The following is a 25,344-nucleotide window of genomic DNA, read 5'->3' as shown; positions in this document are numbered from 1 at the left end:
GTAGCTGGCTAAAATTTTTAAACGAAGAGTCTTGACTTTAATGCAGAAAAGACACAGTTTCCGCTGGTGTTTTGTAACGGAGCAGTTCACAGGTGGTTGTGCTTAAGTAAACATTGTCAGTAAGGATGACATATGCTTGCAATAGCTTTAACCGAAGCGTTTCTACATCTAAGGAACAGAAGGGATGAGGCCGTTTTTAAAACCAAGGTTGCTTTGCTTGACTTTTCCTGCTGGAGTGATCTCCCCCTCACAGGACTGCTATTTTATTAACAATTCATATGGAAATGAGGGGCAAGGAAGGACCAGATTCTCACATAAACTTGATGTGGCCATGAATGTGTCTCTGTGTTTGCCATGACCCCGCTGTGGCATAAGACACTGCCTGCTAGGGCCTGAGGGGCAGACACAAAGAAAGAAATGAAAAGCAAGCACATTCCTGCACGGCACACAAAGGCAGCAGGAGAAAGGGAGAGAGAGAGGGAGAAAAGACAGAATGAACACCATCTCTCTTCCTCTCGCTTTTTTTTTCTCCCAGTGTGATCCCAGCCTTTTCTCCGAGTCACCATTCCTTCGGGTCATTCGTCCTCTGCTCAAACTCTCTACACTCTTTTTTCTGTGATCAACAATCAAGCATTAGGATTCAAATGACAGAGCGTCCACGTTAAAAAAAAAAAAAAAAAAAAAACTAAGCCCTTTTCATTTAAATCTGTAATTAAACAGGATTATGATGTGAAATCATACACAGCTATTTAAAGTTGGCAAGTCACTAATCAAATAAGCATATGTGAATTCTTTGGAACATTCATCATAAAATATCAGGTTTTGAATCACAAACTTACCATCAATTAATTTAAAGCAATATTAAATTAATGTTTTATTTCACTGAAACCCTATATACTGATATAAATATCTTAATGTAGAATTATTTGTAATGAATTAATCAATTGTATTAAATTAAATGATACAAAATAGAAGCTTTTTTTTCATTGAGAAATAATTTATTTTCTTAATAAAAATTAAATGCACTTTTAAAAAAAGAATGTAAGAATCAATCTAGAATCTTATTTTTGCATTCCTTCTTCATACATTTTGTATTTTTATTCATGCATGATCTATATTCAAACACACACACACACACACACACACACGCACACACACACGCACGCACACACGCACACACACACACACACACACGCACGCACGCACACACGCACACGCACACACACACACACACACACACACACACACACACACACACACACACACACACACACACACACACACACACACACACACACACACACAAGCTCTGTCAAATTGATTAATCGCATCTAACATACAATTTTTTGTTTATATGATATATGTGTGTAAATAGAATTATAGCCAGTGTATATACAGTATCTATCTATCTATCTATCTATATACACACACGGGCTCATCATTTTTTTTTATATTTTACACATTATATATATATATATATATATATATATATATATATATATATAAATAATGAGTAAAATATAAAAAATTGTATATGTATATATGTGTGTGTATTTATAAATATATACAGTGTGTGTGTGTGTGTGAATATATAAAATTTAAAAACATTTTTTATATTTTGCACATTTTGTATCACACTGACACTGCTGTGGTTATTTCATTAAACTTCTGTTTAGTGTGCTCATGTCTTTGAATGCAGTGATTGATGCTAAAGTACCATTAACCTGTTTAAAAACCAATTAGGTCTGTGTGTGTGTGTTTGCTCAGGGTGCTTGTTGCAGCACTGTCATTCATGAGCCCGACTCCTGTCTTTGGGGGGTGCAGGGGCGGTGGAGACCGCCGTCATCTTTTGTGTATTGACTCGTTTGTGTCACACTTCGCAACAAGATGCATCTTGTCATGTAAATAGAGGGTATTTAACAGTTCTCAGGCAATTAAACAGACAATGGTGTTGTGTTAGCTTGGGGAATGCAGAGGGGGATCTTTTTGTGATGTGTACTGACTCTGAGGGGGATCTGTTTGAGAATTTGTTTTAAGAGTGACAGGGTACTTGAGGTACAATCCACAAAAATTAATGTATTGGACCAGGTGGATATCCTGTCCACCAGTTTAGTAATTGCAATATAAATCTGAGATTTTTCAGTAGGGTACAACAGGACTAAAGGCGCACCAGGGTAAAAGGCGCATTTGATTTTATTTTCCTCTAAACCCCTAGATGGCAGACAAACTTGCCGTAACAGTTTCCAAAACATCCACTTTTCAAGACGCATGAGGAAATTTGGCTGATACTTGACGCAATCTCGGGCAGCAGTGCAATGTTGATTCTGTGCTAATTTTATCTAATATTTCATGTTTTTTTAAAATGTTGTAGATTTAGTAGCAAATGAGAATTGCTAAAATTATGGAATATATGTTTATACAAAGGTCTTATTAATGATTTTCAGATTTGTTCGAGGTAATTAAATAAACAGTTTTTCCATAAGTAAAATTTCCAATATGTAAAAAAAAAAAAAAAAAAAAAAATGCTGTTGGGGGTGAAAGGCACACAAATTAACATAATAATAAACAGCTGGCTGCCTTTTCCAAAATAGTTAGATTCAGATGGTAAATATCATGTATTAAGTTGGGTGTCCACCTTAGAGATAATCACCATATTTATAATGGAACCATCACATTTAAAATATGATATTAATCATATCATATAATAAATGATCATTTATGGTTACTACTGTAAATCTATATTAAATTATTATGGGATATTCAAATCTTTCAGAATATTTACTCTTTTTAAAATGATTTTTATTTCCGTTTTTAAAGTATATCTTTATATTAGTACATTTATTTAACAAAAATGAATTTATTTATCAAAATAAACAGACAATAGTACAAACTTAGCTACAGTGATTGTTTTGAACAAACATTAACTTAGACATTATCAAAAACATAGCTAAGTATTTGTATAATGAATGTGTGCCTTTTTCCCCGTGCTGAGCTTTTTACCCGTGTGTGGGGTAAAAGGCCGACCTTGCCAACTTATTCATTCACAAGATTTTTAAACAGAATAAACAACTTTTATGATTTATTTTCATACAAAATCTGTTGCTCCATCAATGTTCAATACAAACATATATATATCTGTTCTACAATCACTCTTCCGTTCTCATAATGCATTTTAATAGAGCAAAGTCAGATAGAAGGGGTTATCATTTGTTAGTGGTGACCAGAACGCGAATGGGCTGGAGACATTATCATGCGGTATAGGGTCAATCTTTCAGCCTAATCTACTGATGTGACTATAAATAATGCATAGAGTGAGCTCAACAGAAAATCACAGCTGGTCTTGGCTTCATTGTCTATTGTGAGTCACACGTCCGAGCGAGCCAAAAGAACATATTGAACGGGAAAGTCTCAAAGTCAAAACACAAAGCAGCGCATCACAAATGACACTTTTGGACATGGCCGTTTAACGCATACCACAAGTGATATAATTGCATTATGGTGAAAGTCATTTGCCTGGCTCACATTGATTGTTGGGGATGAGCTGACCAGATATACTGTACTGTCTTCTGTGAGTTTAATGCATTGGCAGTGTAGCATCTCTTTTTAAATTAAATTAATATTTCACAAATCACTATTTTAGACCTTTAGATCTTTTATTAATTATTTTGGAAGACAAACATAATATCTAATTGTCTCTATATTATTTATTTTAGAGAAATAATGCCATTTTCTAATATCTTTCCTAATAAATCTACAAATTTGCACTGTAAAAACAAGCACCAGAGTTTTAATGGATTTGAATTCAGTATAACATTTATACATCTGCTCTAATGTTGAAAATTACATTAAAGTTGTATAAATAATATTAAAAAAATAAGAAAACAAAGAGTGAACATTTTCACATTCAAAGAGTTCTATAATTAAAGCACGAAAATCCTTCAATGCTTTGCCTTAGCAGCTGTTCAAAATGCAAAAACAGTAAATAATTTACTAATTACATTTCAATGTTTGTGTATTTAAATTGGCCAAGGCCTGTATTTGTATGACAATAGCCAGTAAATGGAATCAGACAGTAGGTCATTTCCAGACCGTAAGCTTCCATTTTCTGTGACCTCACCGCCAGCTACTGACATGGCGCGTGTGGAACACTGCGTGGGGCTCCGTCCAATCAAATTTCTCCAAAATAAAATCCCCATTTCACCCTTAAATACCCAGTTTGGTGCATTCTCAATCTTTCACCCAAACTTACTTGAGCAGGCAAAGATAAGCAAAAAAAGTATGTCCACAATGGTTGAAAAGATACAAAACTTTTTTTTAAATTTTTTTAATGAAACATAATAAAAACATAATAAAAACATATGGGGAATTTAGGATGTTTTAGAAAAAAAGTAACACAGGAAGGTTTTTTTTATTGAAATGCTTGTACATTGAAATGCTTGTTTACATTACACAGTTTTAAATAACATTTTAAAATACTTATAATATAATTCAAAATTCTTTCTAACTGTTTTAATCAGTCTTGCAAATGTGATATTTTTAAATTAACAATGTTAAATATAATTTTCATTTTGTGTTATACTTTTCATTTATTCGTTTTAACATTTTTTGTAAGATATTTTTAAACAACACTGTGCACATAAAGTCGATCGTAATCAAACATATACAGTAAATAAATAATATTTTAACGTTACTTAAATCAAATCTAATAATATTGTCTAATACAGTCCAATAGTGTTTAAAATAATATTGTATTATAAAAATATATAATATTTTGACATTTGTCAGTTTTGATGCCTGCAATATATTTTTTCCAGACTATGTCATCATATTACATTTGTATTGTCATATTCTTAGAACATATGACAAAACAAATTATTTTAGTGTGCTATTTAGTATGCTTTTGGTATTTATATTATCATTGATGTTGATTGATGAGTTCATATTACATTCCTGTATTTTATACACTTTACACATACACATACACTTTATTTTAAGTGTTAAGTACTGAGTAATATTAAGTATACATGCACTTACTATAGGGTTAGGATTAGGGTTTGGTTTGATTCAGGGTTAGTTGCATGTAATTATGCATATTTTTTAGTTATTACTATAGTAATTACATGTAACATATGTTACAATGACACTGTAAAATAAAGTGTTACCATTTTACTAAAATTATTTGGAGTATATTTTTCTGCCTCCAAACAGAAACATTTCTTCTAGCAACAGCCTAAAAACAAATTAAATGTTTTTTATTAGTATTTAAGAAGTCTAGTATTAGTAGTATTAGTCTAATATATTCATTGCTGTTCATATGCGGGAAATTGAGCACTTAAGAAATCTCACCACAATTTGTACATAGTGAAAGCCCAGTAATCCCACAATAATTGCAACACATCATATGATGAGAGACACAGATAAATTCAAAGACTCACAGCTTTAATACAGCATATTCAAAATAAATGTTTCAGGTAGATAGTGTACAGCAGGAAAAGATCAGGGGGTTTTCCTTCTATTTAATCTTTTACATCAGCTGATTATACCAAATCTAATATACAAAAACATAATTATACTCACCTCATGAGACATCAGTTTTTAATTGTATTTGTTTTTTTTAAAAGAGGAAACGGTCATCCATACATCTTGGAAGATGGAATGGAAACAAAAGCAGTGCATTTGCCAGTATTTTTGTTTAAAAAGTTTAAAAAAAAGTCCCTCTGTGGTTAGAGGTCATCCCAGTTGAAATTGAAAAAGCAAACAGTTGTATAGCAGCATGCAAAATCCTCGGGTATCACAAAGCTGAACTCACTTCAGGATCAATAACAGATAGAAAAAAAATAGACATTGATCAGAAGCATCACGACATGCTTATCCAAATGTCCCAGATTATCAAAAGAGAAGTGTAGGAGAGGAAGGAAAAGCAGAAAGAGAGAAAAAGCAGAAAGAGGAATAGAGAAAGAGAGAGAGAGAAATGGAGAAAGAGGGACAGACAGAGAGAGAGAGAGAGAGAGAGAGAGAGAGAGAGAGAGAGAGAGAGAGAGGGGAGGGTTCGAGAGCGGCTAAGTAAGAGAGAGAAAAACGAGAGAGTTGGCCCACAACGCAAGCTTGATTAGAAAAAATGCTTACTAAGCTCTCCGTTTCACACATGCACAGACTGAGTGTTCGATATTCAGCCGATCGATGAGGGAAAAGGCACAAAGGCAAAATCGGATGGAGCTCCTTTTCAAATTCACATCTCCGATGTCCCCCCCCCTGCAGTCTGCGGTGGTGCGACGCACGGGGAGCAAGGGTTACCTCAAAGCTGTTCCGTGGACCATGCAAACAAGTCTAGACCAGTGACCTGCTCAATCGCTCCCTTTGAGGGCCAGGCAAGTTCGGTCAGGAAGAAGAAAGCGAGGCGTGCCCTCTTTTCAATGAGGGAGCAAGGAGGTAAGGAGGGCAAAGAGAGTAGGCATCTGCTTCCATGGTTACTAGCCAAGTATGAGGATCCTTCTATTCAAAAGGCTCCGTTCTCATGCTCTCAGTCAGCCAGTGTCACACGTTTAGAGGGAAGGCAGCACAGGAGGAGACCCGTGGCACCAGGCGCGCTTCTTTTAACGCTCTAATGATACGTGCATGGGCTGCTCACCACAAAAAAGGAGAAATGGAGGATAGAAGGGCGACTATACGTCACATGACTGTGTAACATAGCTCTTTTATTTAATATGTTGTTGTTTCTTTTAAAAAAGCATTATTTTTGGCTATTGCTTTGACAGGTCCGGTTTCAGTAAAAAATGACCCAAACAAAACCCTTTAAGAGCGTGAAGGTCAAATGCTGTTGGATACGTTGCAGATATTGTGTTATTGTGTTTTAGTGAAAAACATTGGCAGCTAAAGAACAGACTTCTTGACAATTTTGGTTAGAGCTTTTGGCTTTTTTTGTTGTTGATAATAATCCTTAAATTTCTCACATTGGGTGTATTAAGTCCTCTTTTAATTAATCAATTTTCTATTATAAGAAGTTGATGCTTAATGGCGAATCTTTCTAAAGAAGTACAAATTCTATGGAAAAAAAAAACATGCTTACCTCTATGAAATTCACTTTTCTTGGACTGTCAGACCACCACAGGTTTCCTTAAAATTAGGGAGACAGACATAAAGAAAGAAAAAGAAATCGTTAGGTATTCCATTGTTTATAGTAGTACAATTGATGCATCTTAAATTTGGAATCTGATTATTTGTATTTCTGGCTAAATGTTGTGGTGAAATCTGTTTTGGAATGCTGGACTTGTCACAGCAGCTGACACTTGCTACACCAGACGCTCTCTACAAAATAGACAGATGGCTGTGACAGAGGAAAGGGGCAGAGCAAAGAGAGATTTACTGAGGGATCGTGGGAAAGTCTTGAGCTCAGTTCACCTGCTTAGAGGGAGGCAAGAGCGAGAATATATTTTCGAACCAGTGACCCATGATTAAAGTGAAGGATGAAATTGTCCTATAATCACAAGCATTGAACTTATTTGAAAATCTGTGATTTCATGATTTATGACGGAGAACTAAAATTGAATGATAGAGCATTTGGAATTTCTTACAGATTTAAATCAGGATAAATAGTTTACAAATAATGAATGGGAAAATATGAAAAACAAAATTCTGATGCTATGCTTCTGAATCAGTATAGGATGCATTTTGACTGTTTAATTAGGGTTCGGTTAGGAGCTTGCATTGATGGTTTTCTTTCATTTGTGGCTCTAACACTATTAATATTCTTGAGCAAGTTTAGTTTATTAAATAGTTCCATCTAGACAGGCAGCTTTTAATAATGTAATAAACCATTTGGCTAAAACATAAGCTCCAGGTCACAGAAAATGTTCATTTGTATGAAAAAAATGTCAAGCCATTTAACAACATTTCATTGCGCTTGGGATCAAACAAATGAGTTCCCTAACATTAAACAGGAAATGGGGGGGGGGGGGGGGGGGGGTATCAATCGCTCCAGACACTTGCCCTACCAGTGTGAAGAAAGTGAGAAGACTTTGGGGGAAGTTAGGAAGTTCTACTGGTGTCTTATCCTCTTTACGTCTATTGTTCTCAACAATGGACAATCACAATAACCCCCGGGGTGGATGGCACTCCACTGAATAGCCACTTTGGTGGGATTTAACGGGTTAACCGTTCACAACAGGGGTTGTGGCCATGTAACACAGCAGGGGTAGAATGTTAGAAACACCAGGAATCTACATGCTTCACTTCCTTAAATGTTGGCCTTAATTTAACTCTGGCTTTTGCACATTTTCTATACATTTTGGGTACTTTTTCCCCCCGCATTATGCGGATGCTGCAAGTTTGGTTCCGTGAGTGATGCAAACCACGCCAGATTTAGTTATGCAAAAAAGAAAAAAGAAAAAAAAGAAAAAGAAAAAAAAAATTAGCTTGGTGTTGAGCATTCACTGCCCTTGAGTAGTGTACTTGACCTGGAAAATGATTTAGACAAGGTCTGCTTATCTGCTGCACTCTGAATAAGTTTCAGCAAATATTTATTACTGTAGTCGTGCTCTTTGTTCTACTCGCTCTGATTTTGAGTTTCTTTGGTTTGCTTTCCATAAAACTGGATCATAACCATTTATGCCCTGTCTCCCTGGAGTGATTTCAGTTTTTGGAGTCTGCTCTGAGGGGAATGGAGGGAGAGAATGAAGCTAAAGCCTGACCTGGGATTGATTTCATTTTGAAAGGTTTAGTTGGCTATGGAAATTAGTTTGTTAGAAACTCATTTATTCACACTTGTGAGCACCATTAATAGGGAGCTTAAAACACGATTATGAACCATAAATGTAAAACTATAAAGCAAATGTCCATTTACTTTTTAGCTGCAAATGAATTAATATTTAAATCCATGTTTTCCATATAATTCATGAATTTCAGAATCTTCTTTGTTTGTAACAAGCATTGATCACATTATATCACATGAAAAAATGTACTCCCTTCTCAAAGTGTTACCGTAATTATGAATATTATAGTAGCACAGAGTGGTATCACACAAATCGAATTGTGCAGCAGTGAAATCTGAGTCTCCGTTTCATTCGGCTCCATATTTTGATTCCACCCCTGAGGAATCGTTCCCCTCGTTTGACCCCAGCTTTCATTATGATGCATTTCTACTCTGTTTCCATTAGCCGTATTGTTGAGGAATACCACTTTGCATTGCTTTGCCTCCCACAGAGACTGTGGTGTGCACAGATTCTTACATGCTAAGCAACGAAACTGTGATTTTTTTAACTAAGTCATCAAACCTTAAATTTACCTATAAATAAGAATAAATGTAGGTGGACACACAAAGTGACTAGATATAATGCTGTTTCCAATACAATCATGTCAATATAATGTTGTTTCCAATACAATCATGTCAAAATAAAGGTCCATTCACAAAGGTCCATTTATTTTTTATTATGAAATAGAAAATGATATTTCTAAAAATAATAGCATGTTTTTTTTTTAGAAATAATATTTTCTCTTTCACAAATCTAAAAATAAAAACTGCAACAAAAAAGGGAAACTCAATTTACAGTATATTTATTAAATTTAGTCATTTAGCAGACACTTTTATTCAAAGTAACTTGAGGAACATCTCAAACCATTTGACCATAAAAGCCTACAATATTTGATGTAAACTAGAGCAGAAATGAATGCAAAAGTAAAGAAAGAGATGGAGTTAAGTGACTTTGTTTCTTATTGTGATTTAGTTTACCCAATTTTTTCTTTTAAAAAGGTTAGTAATACAACAAATACATACAAATTAAATATAAGTTTTGCATAAATGTTATGCATACTATGATATGATGATAATTTACGAGACATGTTTTAATAAAAAAAGAGGAACAAATCAACAGAACTTCAAAGAAGATGAAATATTCATCACAAAACTGTATAGGATAGTAGTGTCACAAAAACTGGAGTGCTTTTATATTGAACAATTAGTTTAGGATATTGAATATTAAGTGAAAAGATGACATTTGTCAGTATTTTTTTTATTTTCTGAGGTGCAAGGGTTTAATTCTGTATTATTTCCTAACCGTTAACACGAAACAGCTGTTGTAGATCTAGTCAATGCATGGAAGCTCAGGACTTATTTTTCATTTATTTTTTAAAACCCATTCTCATGACCTTTTGAATGGCATTTAAGTTCCACGCTTTACTAATTCCACAAGTCATTTTTGTCTCCCCTATTGTGGTGCTGTGTTAAATGCTTTCAGAGATCTGAGAATTAAGGTGCATATAGTGTCTGTTTGTGGTCCAGGCATAGTCCAAAATATGAGCCTGAGTTTCCTGAATGCATTTACAGTTTGCAATGATCTCCTTTACGCAATAAGATTTCAGTGGTTTTGAAAATGGGTAGCACCATTTTATTTCTATCCCTTTTGCTCGCCAGTGCTGTTATGATGGTGCCACCAGCCCATTTAGTAATGTGGTAGTCACACTAGGTGCTCTTTAGTAAAAACAGCCTGCGGCAATATCAGCATCGCTGGATGAATCTTGATAAATTGGTATTTTCATCTACAGTGATCTTAAAAGGATCTAGAGGCCAGGGGATAATGGTATTCATGAGTCATTCGACTTTTTAGAAACTTAGTAAGCACAAAGGTTACATTACTGCATAGTATATTGCATTTTTCACTGTATAGTAAACTTGGTTATATGGTTCTTTGGAGGCGTTTCATGTAAATCACACTTTTGTTGTTGACATGTTATTCATTTAGCATTTTCACTCTTAAAAATAAATGTTCTTTATTGGCATCTATGGTTCTTTGAAAAACCTTTAAAATACATGGAACCTTTCCATTGCACAAAAGACTCTTTTTAAATTGAATTCTTCAGACACACTAAGAAGAAAATGTTTTATTTTAATGAGTGATCACTTTAAGGATCTTTGAGGAACCCAAGATGGGAAATCCATTAGGGGTCGACCAATTATCGGCCTGGCCGATTATCGTCGCCGATATTGAGCATTTTTATGGTTATCGGTATCGGCCATTTTCAAAACCGATTTGCCATAAAATATTTAATTTTGAAATGCGCTATATTTGGCTCTGACGCAGCCACCTCTGTCGGAACTCACCACTCTGTAGACTAGACCAATGCAATGTCCCGCACATCTGATTTGTTGGGAGTCATGAGTCCGGCCAATCAATGCGGAAAGCTGAAGGTACTGAAAGTTTAGCACTCACACGACAGCACTCGCTGACTGGAACTGCTGCACTGATCACGCATCAGTTGTCTTGTCTCTCAAAGTTAAGGCAGCAGCAGACTTTGCTGAAGTAGCAATACATTACTACACTGAAGTTGCAAAACACCTCAATATAATAGGCTCCTGTGATGTCCGCAATACAGAAAACACGGACCGAAGCGCGGAATCCAGTCATAAAAACGGAATTTATTGTATAAAGCGGAATATCACGGAATTTGTCACTTCTTGATGAATTAATAAAAAGAAGGTCAGTACAAATCAACTCGAATTTCAAACCGCAAAAAGACTATTTAAATATGAATCCTGCGTGTCTCTAAATGAATGGTGCAGACGCGTGATTTCATTTAACGTTACCACACACACACTGGAGCACGCGTGACGCTTGCGCTGTTTTCAGCCTCAGCCGCATCATTATGGACATGATTGCATAAACATCCTCTCCAGAGCCGCTTAGTCACTTCATGAGCTTTTTAAAGCTTCAACTGAGAAAAGTTATCGTCATATCATAAACGCACAGAAACTCAAAGATCTCCACGGCAACCCGTCAAAATAAAAGTTCGTTTTTTCATAGGGCCCTAAACATGTAATTTTTGTTAAACTGTAAATAAATTGAATAAGTTTGATGATTTAAATTAATTAGAAATGCTTTTTGATTACTAAAATTTAATTAAACCATTAAAATAGAGTCTTTAAGTTTTACAGAATGCTGCTGGGTGCTCCCTGCAAATTTTTTTTAGTTATTATTATTATTAATAATAATAATAATAATAATGTTATTATTAACAGTTCTCAGATTTAAAGATATGTTTTAAATAATTTAAAAACTCTTTGTTATTTTTAATTTTGACATTAAATTACATTTTTATACCAGACATATATCGGTTTTAAAATATCGGTTATCGGTCTACTTGATCTGTAATAATCGGTATCGGCATCGGCCCTGAAAATCACATATCTCTCAACCCTTAAAATCCATCACTGCGAAAAACCTTTTTGGAACCTTTATTTCTAAAAGTGTTGTTGGGCCTTTGCAGTTTAGTCTAATTTTATTTTTAGGACATTTTTGTTACTTTGGTATGATAAATAAGTGTTGATTCAGCCATAAAATATAATTCATCAACCAAAACTAGTTCAGAATCACTTTTTTTATCCACAATTATTATTATCATTTATTTAAGTTATATAAATAAAAATATTTATATTTTTACATGCCAACTGTTGAAAAACTGAGTTATTGTAAGCATTATTCTGGCACAAGCTTATTCTGATAAATTAAATTTCCAGACTTTTGCAACTTCAACCCATTTTGAAATATTTAGAAACAAAATTTCACGATGAAGACAAATACTGCTTACTCTGTGGTCAACGGAAAGAGAGAGAGAGAGAGAGAGAGAGAGAGAGAGAGAGAGAGAGAGAGAGAGAGAGAGAGAGAGAGAGAGAGAGAGAGAGAGAGAGAGAGAGAGAGAGAGAGAGAGAGAGAGAGAGAGAGAGAGAGAGAGAGAGAGAGAGAGAGAGAGAGAGAGAGAGAGAGAGAGAGAGATTTTGGTATCATATTAGTTCAAATAATGCTTTATTTAGCCACATTGATGCTTATGTTTTTTTTTCAAGCTTGGTTCATTTAAAATCCATAGTACTGATGTTTTTCATAATCGCCAGATTTATTGCTTGTCAGTAGTCTTTTATATAATGAGAAATTATCAATATGTACTACATTGGCCTCAATGTGACTTTTGTGATACAATATTGTGATTTAAAAAAAATAATAATAATAAAGGACTAAGCTGCCCAGCTCAAGTTTGAAAACTTTTTAAATTATTTCTGTAGTGTGCTGACCAACTGATGGAAAATAAATGCCTTTGTTATTTGGTAAATTAAATTAAATTACTTGGCCTTGCTGGTATAATCTGGTGATTAAATGTGTAATCACTAGTTCAGCTTCCTTTGTCAGAATATTCATACAAGGTTGTTCTAAAAAATTAAATCTTAAAAAATTGTCATGATCATCTGTTTTTCTATCTTTGAGTAATAGTTAACATTTTAGTTTTCAAACATGAGCACAATGACTCAAACTAATTATATTATAAATATGGAAATCTCTCTCTGATAACCATATCTCAGGCCAAATGCAACTTTTGCAGACTTCCTACTATTTTGCAGTCATGTATCCGCGGACACTGGGGTGAGTGTGTGTTTTCTGCTGCTTCATGTATCTCTCCCCGAATAGAACCCCAGTTTTCCCCTCAATCATCCGGTAACTGCCGCCAACAAGTCCCGCTAAAATACTGACCGTGTTTAGTCTGGCACTGTGTGAGGAGATTGATTGGCAGCTGGGTCAAACAAAGTCATTTTCTTGGCGCCTATCCCAGCAAAGCTCTACTTGATTTGAACTAGTGCTATCAGGTCCCTTTCCACAGGGGCTGACAAAAGACCTTTCCCAGCATGCCTCAGGCCTCGAGCCTCAGCCCATCCAATCATCAATAATTGCTTTAAATTGCCGAAAATGGATGAGTTGAGCGAAGGGTATTGAGTCAAGAAACACCGGTAACAGTCTGAATTTTGAAGTGTATTTCCAATAAATCCAAAGTAGAATTTACATTTAAATAGTTTTCATTCAGAAGTTGCTATAAAACTAAATTTCACAAATAATTGCAATGAAACGATAAATAAATTCCTCGATGTGCATCAAAAAAAGACGTGACTTTGAGATGGGATGGCATAACTGGACCAACCAGCGGACTGATCTCATTGCATAGCATCTGAAATGCTGTTTTGGTCATTCTGAAATGCCTGAGCAAAGTCTGTTCTCAGCGTTTCGGTATAATTACCTCCCAGAACGGTCTTACATGTTGCCAAACAGCAGGCATTAGCCTCCGAAAGAAATATAACATGACTGTGTTTATTGCATTTTTCTGAGGAGTAATATATTTTATACGAAAATTATTGTATACAGTGGCTGTGCCCCTACTTCATTAACTTACATTTTTCTTTAGTAATATTTATCACCAGTTTATCAGAAAGTAACGATTTTGTTCTCTTCGACCCACTGGATGGAAACGGTGCTTTATTCGTAAATGTTTTATGTGATATTCCAATTTTGCGCATAAGTTATAGTCCCAACTTTGAATGGAAACAGCCATTGTGAAACATGAAATTTTAAAGTAGAAAGACTGGAATAGTATATATTTTATATTATATATATATATATACAGATCTGATTCAATTTCCTCTGAACAATTCGGGTTAATGGTTCCATTAAAAATTATTTTCATGCAGGAATGTAAAACAATTCTTACAAAAGGTGTTTTCACGTTTAAATGAATATCTTTTACAGCTATACCACGGGATAAAAAACAGGCCAGAAACTACCTTAATTTAAGTCCTACAGACAGTTAGGCTGTGTGTCCAAAGTGTTTTTCCGAAGCTAGCGTAATTTTCCAATGGTTTTCAATGAGAGCACTGCATTTTTAAAATGGCGGCAGCATGACGAGGCGCTGAACACGTATTTCACGCTGAGTGCCCTGCATTTTGTACCGGTCACTGAGAATTGAAGAATTTTCAACTTTGGGTGAAACGTAGTGCTCATCACCGTCACTTTTTTCACATTCGTTCGATCACAGTGGAGGAGGGGCGGAACAAATACCACACCGACCCACCGTCACATTTTGCTCGTAGACATTTTTATATTCAGAAACAAACTATTTGCAAAATCAGATACTAGTAACAGTTCCGTGGATACATATAACGTCTCAAATGAAAAAAAAATGCTGCGCCGCCAAATTGCTCTCAATTGCCCACAGCAAGGCATTTTCATAAAAAAGAACCGGCTCGTAAGAGTCATTTGATCAATAGGCAGACTAAGCTTGGGCTGTTTTTGATAAAGAACTGGGAAGAGTTTGGTTCCAGTACTTTTATCTTTTCTTGAACTATAGCTACATCCTGTTGCTGTACGTCAAATCTGGGTAAAGATTTAACTATTTATCAAGCAAGAGAGGGATTTGCTCTCTGACATCATTACAACTGGAAAAGTGCACCGTTTGTCAGTGGTCTTTGCTTTCCGCGGGCCGCAATGTCGTCTTGGACAACCACACACAGGTGTATAATGATTTTAAAATTGGCTATGAATCATTGCAGAGAGGCACTGCCCATAACCAAATTCCAATTTGTCTTAAGTTAGTGTGGGTTGGCTCAATGTGCTTGGCTAAATTTCAAACTAATACTAGGATCTGTTTTTGTCATCATTTTTCAGCCTAATGTATAATGATCCATCTTATTATAATCCCTTTCGTTAGTTGATCTTCACCTCTTGAATTATTTAAGTTGGCAAAACGGAATATTCAATAAAAACAACTTTTGATGAGTCAGGTGAAGGCTAAATGCACATTGCTGGTGAAATACTAACTAGATATTGACCTTGATGGATCATAAGCAACCCCCATTAATGAAAAGGAGCTTTAATTAAATAATGGAAAGAACAGGCTTTTGTCCTGCTTTCAGTTAAAATATTTTCCCCAATCAGCTGGAGAATTAAATCAAATTATGGCAACGGTTCTCTCTGTGAAACCTTTTAGGTCAGGTCTGGAGAGTTGCAGTGAGAACTGTGGTGGATCTGTCAGAGTTTTCTCAGTGACTTTAATAAGATTCAGACCAGTCTTGTTTTCACTCAGCAAAATGCAGTGCAGTGTGTGAGTCATGAGTCCTGTCATATGTTTGAGTAATTGCTATGAACCGAGTGACTTCTCGACGCATGTAACACTGCCTTGTAGCCAAATGGCACGTAAGGGGCCCCACTCAGCTGCTGCTCACATTTGCTTGTTTAAGACTAATGGCACCGTTGAGTTCACTTCACGTGTGCACAAACAGTCAGGCTGTAGCCAAAAATATCTCGCTTTTTCAGATAAACTGCCACAGCAATCCCTATCTATCCTTGCTTTCATTACTTTTGTTAATGCTGTGGGATAAAACTAATCGATCAGTCTAGGTCTCCATTCTCACATGTCAAAGAGTACAAATCCACTAAGGGATGGAATTTATGATATATGGAAATATTCTTCATAAATGAACTAGGATTTGTCATATTCTGGGCTAATCTTTATGTTTACAAGGAATGTAATTGGCAAGGTGAAATAAACTTTTATGCGAGTATACATTTTGGAGGGCACTGATTTATGGATATTTCACAGAGAGGAGAGGCTTTAAGTCTGCTTATCTTTATTACTTACTTTTATAAGATTATTAAAAGATTAGTTTACCCAACAATAAAATTCTGCCATCATTACTCATTCTCAAGTCAATCCAAATTTTTGTTCACGCTGCCCTTTTCCACGTCAAACTCTGTAAATTACGCTAAAAAATGCTTTGTGCGTGAAAAGTCTTGTGCTGTGTTCAAAGTCTTCTGAAGCCATATTCTAGCTTTGAGTGAGGAAAAGGTCACAAATTAATTCATTCATAACTACTTAGTAAAAAAATACTTTTCAAAGTTATAAATAAAGCAAAGATTATATATTGGAGGATGACCGTACATTTTACAAGAAAATACTATTTCAGTTATTCTACTTCAAAATTTCTTGTTTTTATTCAATGTGTTATTTGCCATTTCTTTGTAAATTTACAAACAATTTCATTTTTTGTGTGTGTGTTCACATCTTTGCATTTGGCAGGCACTTTTATTCAAAGCAAACTGTATTGCTTTCAATGCACACAATTTTTTCAGGCATCCCTTGTTCTAAAATATCTAATACTTTTATAGGACCTATTGTCCTTTTTGGAGCTTGACAGCCCTCTGGTCACCACTCATTTTGAAACGCAGACTGTATTTGTGGTCCAAAGAAGAAGGAAAATCATACAGTGAAGAATTGACTTTATGAGTTTGAATAATTTATACTTTTAACTGTCAAAACTGTAAAATGTTAATCTAACCAAAAAAATTATCAAAGCATCCTCATTTTTAAGGGCAAATGGATTTTCTTGTATATTTTTTTTTAAATATATTTATCCATGTTGACTATTAATGATGCCTGAGTTATTCTTTGGTGTGGGGAGCATGAAATGTTATTTTATGACCGATATATTTTGACATGTCCACATTCTTTATTTGCAAAGCCTCATAGCTTCGTTCCTATTCACCATGCTCCATTTAAATTTACTGGTAATGTGAACCAGCTTATGGGCAGGGTTAAACTTGGAAGCTGACTACAAAATCAAAGAGCCATGTTTGACCTTACATGGCCGTTTCGTTGGAAGATGTTTTTGGTTCACATGTTTTGTTATGGAACACAGCAAAGAGCTCAGATGGTGGTTGTAAATATCTCACTCCAAGCACAACATTTTCTACCACTGTGAACCCATACAATGTTGGCTCTATAAAAACTGTCAGTCAAGCAGGTAAAAGGTCAAAAGGTATTGAAACTGATACTGTACTTAGTGACTCTTCAGAAAGTCATTACATCGCTGTTTCAGGTTTAGGATTAGTAGCAAACTGAGGTTTAGTTAGTGTTACTAAAAGTAATGCCAAGATGCAGCTTTGTTCTCAGCTTAGCAAGAAAGATCAACTATTTTGCTCACAGAACGGAGTTTGACAGCCCTGGGCGTGCCACTATTTGAATTTTTGGCATCATTTTTGAAAACGCAAGATTACCTCAGTGACTCATGATTGGGAAAGGCTGTTGAGGTTTTGGACTAGGCAAGAGTTCTGTGGTATCAATCACTGAACTTGTCAAAGATTTTAGTGGGGAAAATTATCTGTTGAGCTACCTATTTTTTTTTCTTTTCTCAGTGAAGCCATTTGAACAAAGTTGGGCTCTTGAATCAAACTCCCCTATTTTATTAGATATTAGTAAAAGCATTCTTTATTACAGCATTTTTTTATTTTATTTTTTACATAAAATAGCATAATTTTAACCCTTAAATGCATGAATGTTTTAACAATCAATATGGCATATTATGTATACATGAAGTATATCTAACACGGATGGATTTCTACCTGTTGCGAGAATATAAAACTCTCCTGAAAATTAGAGTAACAATTACAGAAGGATAAGATAAATCATATTTTGTTAACTTTTAGAGCTTGGAAGGGTTCTGTTTGAGCAGATGCTTTATACCATTGTCACTGTCCTCGTCAGAGCTCATTTCCCAGTACATTCAGCATCTGGCTCAGATTTACGATCTCAAACATATTCTCAAAACTATAATTTTCAATATCTTCAAAATCAATATTTTGATAGCTGAGCTTCTTCACCAGATCCACCATCAATTGACAGTGACTCTAATATTTGATTGTGTTCAGTACTTGCTCTGCCAGCCCGATCTCACGGCAATTCGTACGAATTTTACGAGGTGGCTAATTCGTACAAATTCATACGACCTCACTCGTACGAATTAGTAAGATTTTTGCTAAATCGTACATATTTTACGAGTTGCCCAATTCGTATGAATTTGCACGAATGACCTACCCCTGACCCCGCCCCTAAACCTACCCATCACGTGGGTTTAGATAAATCGTACAAATTCGTAATAGTAAGGTCGTACAAATTCATACGAATTAGCCACTTTTTAATCACTCGTACAAATTTGTACGAATTGGTCGTGAGATAGAGTTGGCTCTGCTGTAAATTGCTGAGCCATTTCAAGTTTTGCTGATTATACTTCCTATTCTTTTGTTTTCTGCCTGCTGTAACTATGGGTGAAACGTCACGTCATCATTCAGTCCCTCCAGAAAAACGTGATTATGCGATCGCATGATTCAGTGCATAATCAGCCAAAGTCCGCATATTTATGCGGGGGACGCATTTTTTCAAATACGCCGCACTTCTGCCGTATAAATTGCATATTTCCGTGCAAAATATGCGGGGCTTGCATGATTTCATAATCCCCGCATTTTCGTTGCAAAAAAAGTCACATATATCTTAGCAGAAAGTTGAAAAATGTTGCGTTTGCTTCACACAAGAACAGCCATTTCCCTCTGTTGCCATGGGAACGTTATGAAGTGATGTAATTACGTGACGTGAACATCGTCGAAAAGCTGTAAAACAGGAGCACACTTAATTTTTTTATATTTTATTTATTCATTTTTACAGAAGTTGTAGCATATTCCTTTTGTAAAGCTACAGAACTTGTTTGACTCAATGTTTTGTAAGCTTGATGTTTTTACTTAAGTCTGAAATAAAACAAGATGAGAACTGAAATATTCCAGCACTTTCTGTGATGTAGTATGCTTGCTTATCATAGGAAGTAATAAGAAATGACTCTTTAGATAAAGGTAGTAGCCTAGTGAGAACAGGGTGTTAGGGAATAACTTTTTTTTTCTCTTTTGCATCAAACCACAGTTTTTGCAAGTTCCCGCAATTTTTGCAAGTTCCCGCAATTTCATTGCATAAAATTGCATAAATATCCCGCATATTCCATCGCATTTTTTAAGAAAACTGGCCGCATAATCAAGGATTTTTGCCCGCAACAATCACAAAACAACTCCGTGTTTTTCTGGAAGGACTGATCACTGTGTATCAGAAATTTCCACCTTGTGGAATAAAGGTAAATTGCACTTATTCAGCCATCAAAGAATCAATTATTGTTGTGTTACACACCTGGGGTTGTTAGCGACCCTATACAATTGTTTACAAAAAATATAATGGGAAAACATCGTTGTAGCAAATTGTGTGTTTATCATCTAGTTTATTATTATATCTTTGAGTTACAGGTGATAAAACAGGAATGCTTGTCTTCAGGTATAGCAATTGTATTTATTCATGGTCTTAAATGCCTATTTCATTTGCATAGGACAAAAAATATATTTTCTCGTAGTGCATCATACCTTTGCCTACATAAACATGGATCACAAAAGAGTGTTTGGTATATTTCTCTACATTACGTTGCATGTTGGCCCAAATTAAAGGAAAGATTAATTTACAACGCAGGTCTTTGTGAAGGTCATACATTGAAGTGCCAGATATTAAGATCATAGTAACATCTCTATATGATGTAGGACAATCACATTTTTTTTTTTTTCTTCAAGTTTATGATCAAATGAGCAGCCACTTGTCATTAACCCGTAGATCCGATCTTGTGATAAGTTTGATGGCACAAGCTCGTTTCTATGGGTCTCTGTCTCTGTGGTAGAAAATCGTCCAAAATGTAAGGCCAGCCTGTTTGGCTTTTTGCATATTGCAGTCTTTGCCTTGCTTGACAGGCACTGAAGTTGCTCAGACTTGCCTAGTGTAATTTACAATTGATTGACATATGTAAACTTCTTCAAAGGGATTACAGCAACCGAGACATGCTGTGTGCATCCAGGTTGAGGTAGTAGGTTGTATGGTTTAGAATTTTGCCCAGGGAGTTAACTGTACAACCTTCTAGCTTTCCTTGGAGCTCACAAACCACCGATCAGCATACAGTTACGAAAATTAAACTACAATAAAACTTTGAGACTTGAAGAATGAAGTAATATGATGCAATGCATTTTTACTTTGAATTAGTATTTGAATCAATTGAGTGTGAGTCTGAGAGATGGACCTTTATATATCCTTTCATTAGTATTGAATGGAATTAAACATTCATGCATAAACCCGGCGAGTCCTTGAGGATTATGTCTGTCAGAAGTAAAGCTGCAGCCAATCATAGGTGAAATTGATCAAATAATCTGAAAAGGAATGTTTTATTTCTTTTTTGAGAATCAAGGTCTTTGTTAGTTTTCTTATATATATATATATATATATATATATATATATATATATATATATATATATATATATACAGGTCCTTCTAAAAAAAAAATAGCATATTGTGATAAAGTTCATTATTTTCCATAATGTAATGATAAAAATTAAACTTTCATATATTTTAGATTCATTGCACACCAACTGAAATATTTCAGGTCTTTTATTGTTTTAATACTGATGATTTTGGCATACAGCTCATGAAAACCCAAAATTCCTATCTCAAAAAATTAGCATATCATGGAAATGGTCTCTAAACGAGCTATTAACCTAATCATCTGAATCAACTAATTAACTCTAAACACCTGCAAAAGATTCCTGAGGCTTTTAAAAACTCCCAGCCTGTTTCATTACTCAAAACCGCAATCATGGGTAAGACTGCCGACCTGACTGCTGTCCGGAAGGCCATCATTGACACCCTCAAGCAAGAGGGTAAGACACAGAAAGAAATTTCTGAACAAATAGGCTGTTCCCAGAGTGCTGTATCAAGGCACCTCAGTGGGAAGTCTGTGGGAAGGAAAAAGTGTGGCAAAAAACGCTGCACAACGAGAAGAGGTGACCGGACCCTGAGGAAGATTGTGGAGAAGGACCGATTCCAGACCTTGGGGGACCTGCGGAAGCAGTGGACTGAGTCTGGAGTAGAAACATCCAGAGCCACCGTGCACAGGCGTGTGCAGGAAATGGGCTACAGGTGCCGCATTCCCCAGGTCAAGCCACTTTTGAACCAGAAACAGCGGCAGAAGCGCCTGACCTGGGCTACAGAGAAGCAGCACTGGACTGTTGCTCAGTGGTCCAAAATATTTTTTTCGGATGAAAGCAAATTTTGCATGTCATTCGGAAATCAAGGTGCCAGAATCTGGAGGAAGACTGGGGAGAATGATATGCCAAAATGCCTGAAGTCCAGTGTCAAGTACCCACAGTCAGTGATGGTCTGGGGTGCCATGTCAGCTGCTGGTGTTGGTCCGCTGTGTTTTATCAAGGGCAGGGTCACAGTGCTAAAACCACTGGTAAATGGTTTACTGACCATGGTATTACTGTGCTCAATTGGCCTGCCAACTCTCCTGACCTGAACCCCATAGAGAATCTGTGGGATATTGTGAAGAGAAAGTTGAGAGACGCAAGACCCAACACTCTGGATGAGCTTAAGGCCGCTATCGAAGCATCCTGGGCCTCCATAACACCTCAGCAGTGCCACAGGCTGATTTCCTCCATGCCACGCCGCATTGAAGCAGTCATTTCTGCAAAAGGATTCCCGACCAAGTATTGAGTGCATAACTGAACATAATTATTTGAAGGTTGACTTTTTTTGTATTAAAAACACTTCTTTTACTGGTGGGATGAAATATGCTAATTTTTTGAGATAGGAATTTTGGGTTTTCATGAGCTGTGTGCCAAAATCATCAGTATTAAAACAATAAAATACCTGAAATATTTCAGTTGGTGTGCAATGAATCTAAAATATATGAAAGTTTATTTTTATCATTACATTATGGAAAATAATGAACTTCATCACAATATGCTAATTTTTTGAGAAGGACCTGTGTATATATATATATATATATATATTTTTTTTTTTTACAGTTAATTTCATGCATCCATCTTTGGTGAATGCTGCACTAGAATAAGGCTCATATTTTGACTACAGGGTGAACAGAATTGATTCTGTATTTGTCTACATCTCAGTCTATTTGTCATGTAAAACCACAAGAAAGCAAGTGGCCTCACTTATAATTTCAATGGTAAGCTAACAAGTTTCCTAGAGGATTTTTTTTACCCATCTGTTCACCCTTTATCTGTTGCATCTGAGGCCATTGGCATTTAAATTTTCTCTGAAGCTGTAATATGAATTTTGCTTAGTTCTTGCGCACCTGACAGACAAGTGATAAAGCTTGTTTTTGCTTCATGTCCAGTAAATAAGCATAATGTATACGTGGTGCACTGAGGTGTCATCGATTTGTCTGGAGCTGGTCCTTTCGGTGCTGTCAAAGAGTCTCATGGATCAATGCCGGCTCGCCCTTTGACCCCTAAGAGAAATCAATAGCATTGAGCGTAAGGGGCATGGGCAGCATCGATAGAGTTGGCTGTCAATTGGTGTGACAAGACATGATAGTTATTAATGTTTGCACACTCTAACCTGTCGGCCAGTACATCTTGGCTCAGACATTTTTTTATAGACATATTTTATGTTCTTGAAGATATTTTAGCAGAGAAGAGAAGTGTTAGTACAGAATGCTGCACTGTTCGGATTTGAATTGAGAATGCCTTTTAAATTTAAATCAAATTTTAAATGAGGTAGCAAACAAGATACAAGTTGCAATTCAAATTTTAATTAAAAGAAATGATATAACGGAAATAAAATGTAATATGACCAATTTAACTAGAAAAACAATTTGTCAAGCTAAACGCGTTTATAAAGCTTTGATATACGTGTACTTGGTTTACATATTTCATCATATTTAATACATTAACCTGTGTTAATCACCTGTGTTAAATTTCTTTGAATTTCAATTCCTTTTAATTCCTCTTCCTGTCATTTCAATTCAAATTCCAACTGAACTTCCCGTGGGGCGTGATTAATTTAAATCCTATTCGCATGAATTGAAAGAGAGCCAAATCTTCAATTCTGAATTTTGGACAACTACTGATACAGTGTTGAGATTCATTTATTGGTTTTGTATTTCCCAATAGTGAAGGGCCACTGCAGAACCATAACACTTAACTGCACAAGGACTAACAAGCTTTGTAAAGCTGGTAATGTATTTGCTGCATCTTTAATGTCCAAAGGTGAAAGAGGGGGTCAGCAATGTCCAGACACTGAGGCAAAGGCTGTAATAGAGTTGATTGATTACAGGCACTAGTTTAGGGCCTGCATTGATTTAATTTGCTTTAAAACTCCCTAGGCCCTGTAGAGTCTCCAATGTCTGCAGTCTGGAGTCCAAGCGGACTTGGACTTGAATTATGTGTTGCTGTAGAAATCGCTGTGTTCCTTGTGGTGCAGTGGAGATTATATACTGACATTCACAGTGCTGTGCTCCTCTGAGAATGCCTGCATAGGGCAGGAGTGTTAATGAAATGGGGAATGAACTGAACCACAAGATAGGCTGTTCTGCAAGTCATTATATCGTTACACGAACACAATTTCTCCGTCAACCGCCTTTCTCAGTGTTTGCACTATAATTTTAGACATAGTTAATGATGAATTAGTCATTAGCCATAAAATTATTCATATTATGCTATCAGCTGTGGTGTAAATGATTGCTTAACAGTCAATTTCTCAAAGAAGATGTCATCGACTGACCCAGACCAACCGCAGAATAGTTTGTGCAAAAGGTTTATTGCTCTTCTCAGTCAATTAATTTTAGCGTCCCCTGAGCCGGGATGAGGTTGATGACAAGGTCGGCTGTCAGGGAGACATCGAGTTTGTGAGGCATTTCTTTGGATCTTCACTTCTCTGCTACCGGCCATTTGCCTTGTGCCTGAAGAGAAGTGCTCGCCTCACTCATGCGCCGCAGCTTCCTGCCACTGCGGGACAGCATGATGGATGTCTCCCACAAGCCAATGGCAGCAAACGGCGGGGCGGGTATAACCTGCGCCTTCCAGTCAACCCCCTCCCCCCTCCTAAGACCAGTCTGCGTCTGATTCAGCACCCGGCTCCTCTCTTCTTTACCTCCAAATATGATTTTTTTTCTCTTCTTCAGAGATGGACGGTAGCAGCGATGGCGTCTCGTTTGTTCGGAAAGGCAGAGGTAAATTGTGAATGCCGATAATGATCTGCTCATTCCCGGGAGCATCACCTTGGTCGGTCCTCGCCTTGTCCTCAGGGGAGGACAGGGGCCAGAGGTGTGGGGGGCGTGAGGAGATTGGGGGAGGAGCCGGGAGAGGTGAAGGGAATAACATCACTCATGTTTTGACTGGGGTGAGCGACTGAATTGCCACCACAGATGGGAGATATTTCATTAAGCGTACCGAATAGTGTCGACAGAGGTAAAAGAGGGGGGTGGGGTTCGCTGTTCTAATGTTTGCCACATCTGTATGTAGTTGCCAACTAGTCTCACCTCCAAATATATAAGTGACAGCTTTGTCTTGAGGCGGTTTGGTGCATGCCTGCATTTCCAAAGGGGGTTGAGTGTCCGATGCAGCCTATTTGAAAGTAACACAGACTTTCGCTGGGTACTTTTCTATGTCTGCAACTATTGCCTGACGTATATAACTGCAACACAAGGTCGCTTTGACCTACCTGTTATGTGGACGAGGCACCTTGATTCTCTGCTGGGTGTCTATGGGATTGCATGTCTGTCATGACTAAGAGAAGACAACAAAGAGGAAGGACTTACCGTCTGGCTCTGAGATGGAGGTGGGGGGGGGGATGTTTCCTCTCCTCACACAAAGACTGCAGAGCAAGAGCATTTGTCT

General features: G+C 36.4%; 1 long non-coding RNA gene across 1 annotated transcript; it reads right to left on the bottom strand.

Moving 5' to 3' along the window:
* Nucleotides 1-208: 208 nt before the first annotated feature.
* Nucleotides 209-25,344, bottom strand: LOC143716051 (uncharacterized). Its single transcript, XR_013195940.1, has 3 exons — nt 25,266-25,344; nt 7,067-7,113; nt 209-613 (listed from the first exon to the last, which is right to left on the bottom strand). It is a non-coding gene; the product is annotated as an uncharacterized LOC143716051 (long non-coding RNA).

Source organism: Siphateles boraxobius, unplaced genomic scaffold (assembly GCF_051911475.1).
Source record: "Siphateles boraxobius isolate OS27281-9 unplaced genomic scaffold, OSU_SipBor_1 6, whole genome shotgun sequence".
NCBI classification, from domain to species: Eukaryota; Metazoa; Chordata; class Actinopteri; order Cypriniformes; family Leuciscidae; genus Siphateles; species Siphateles boraxobius.
Note: the sequence above shows the minus strand (reverse complement) of the source record. Positions and strands in the feature narration are given on the sequence as shown.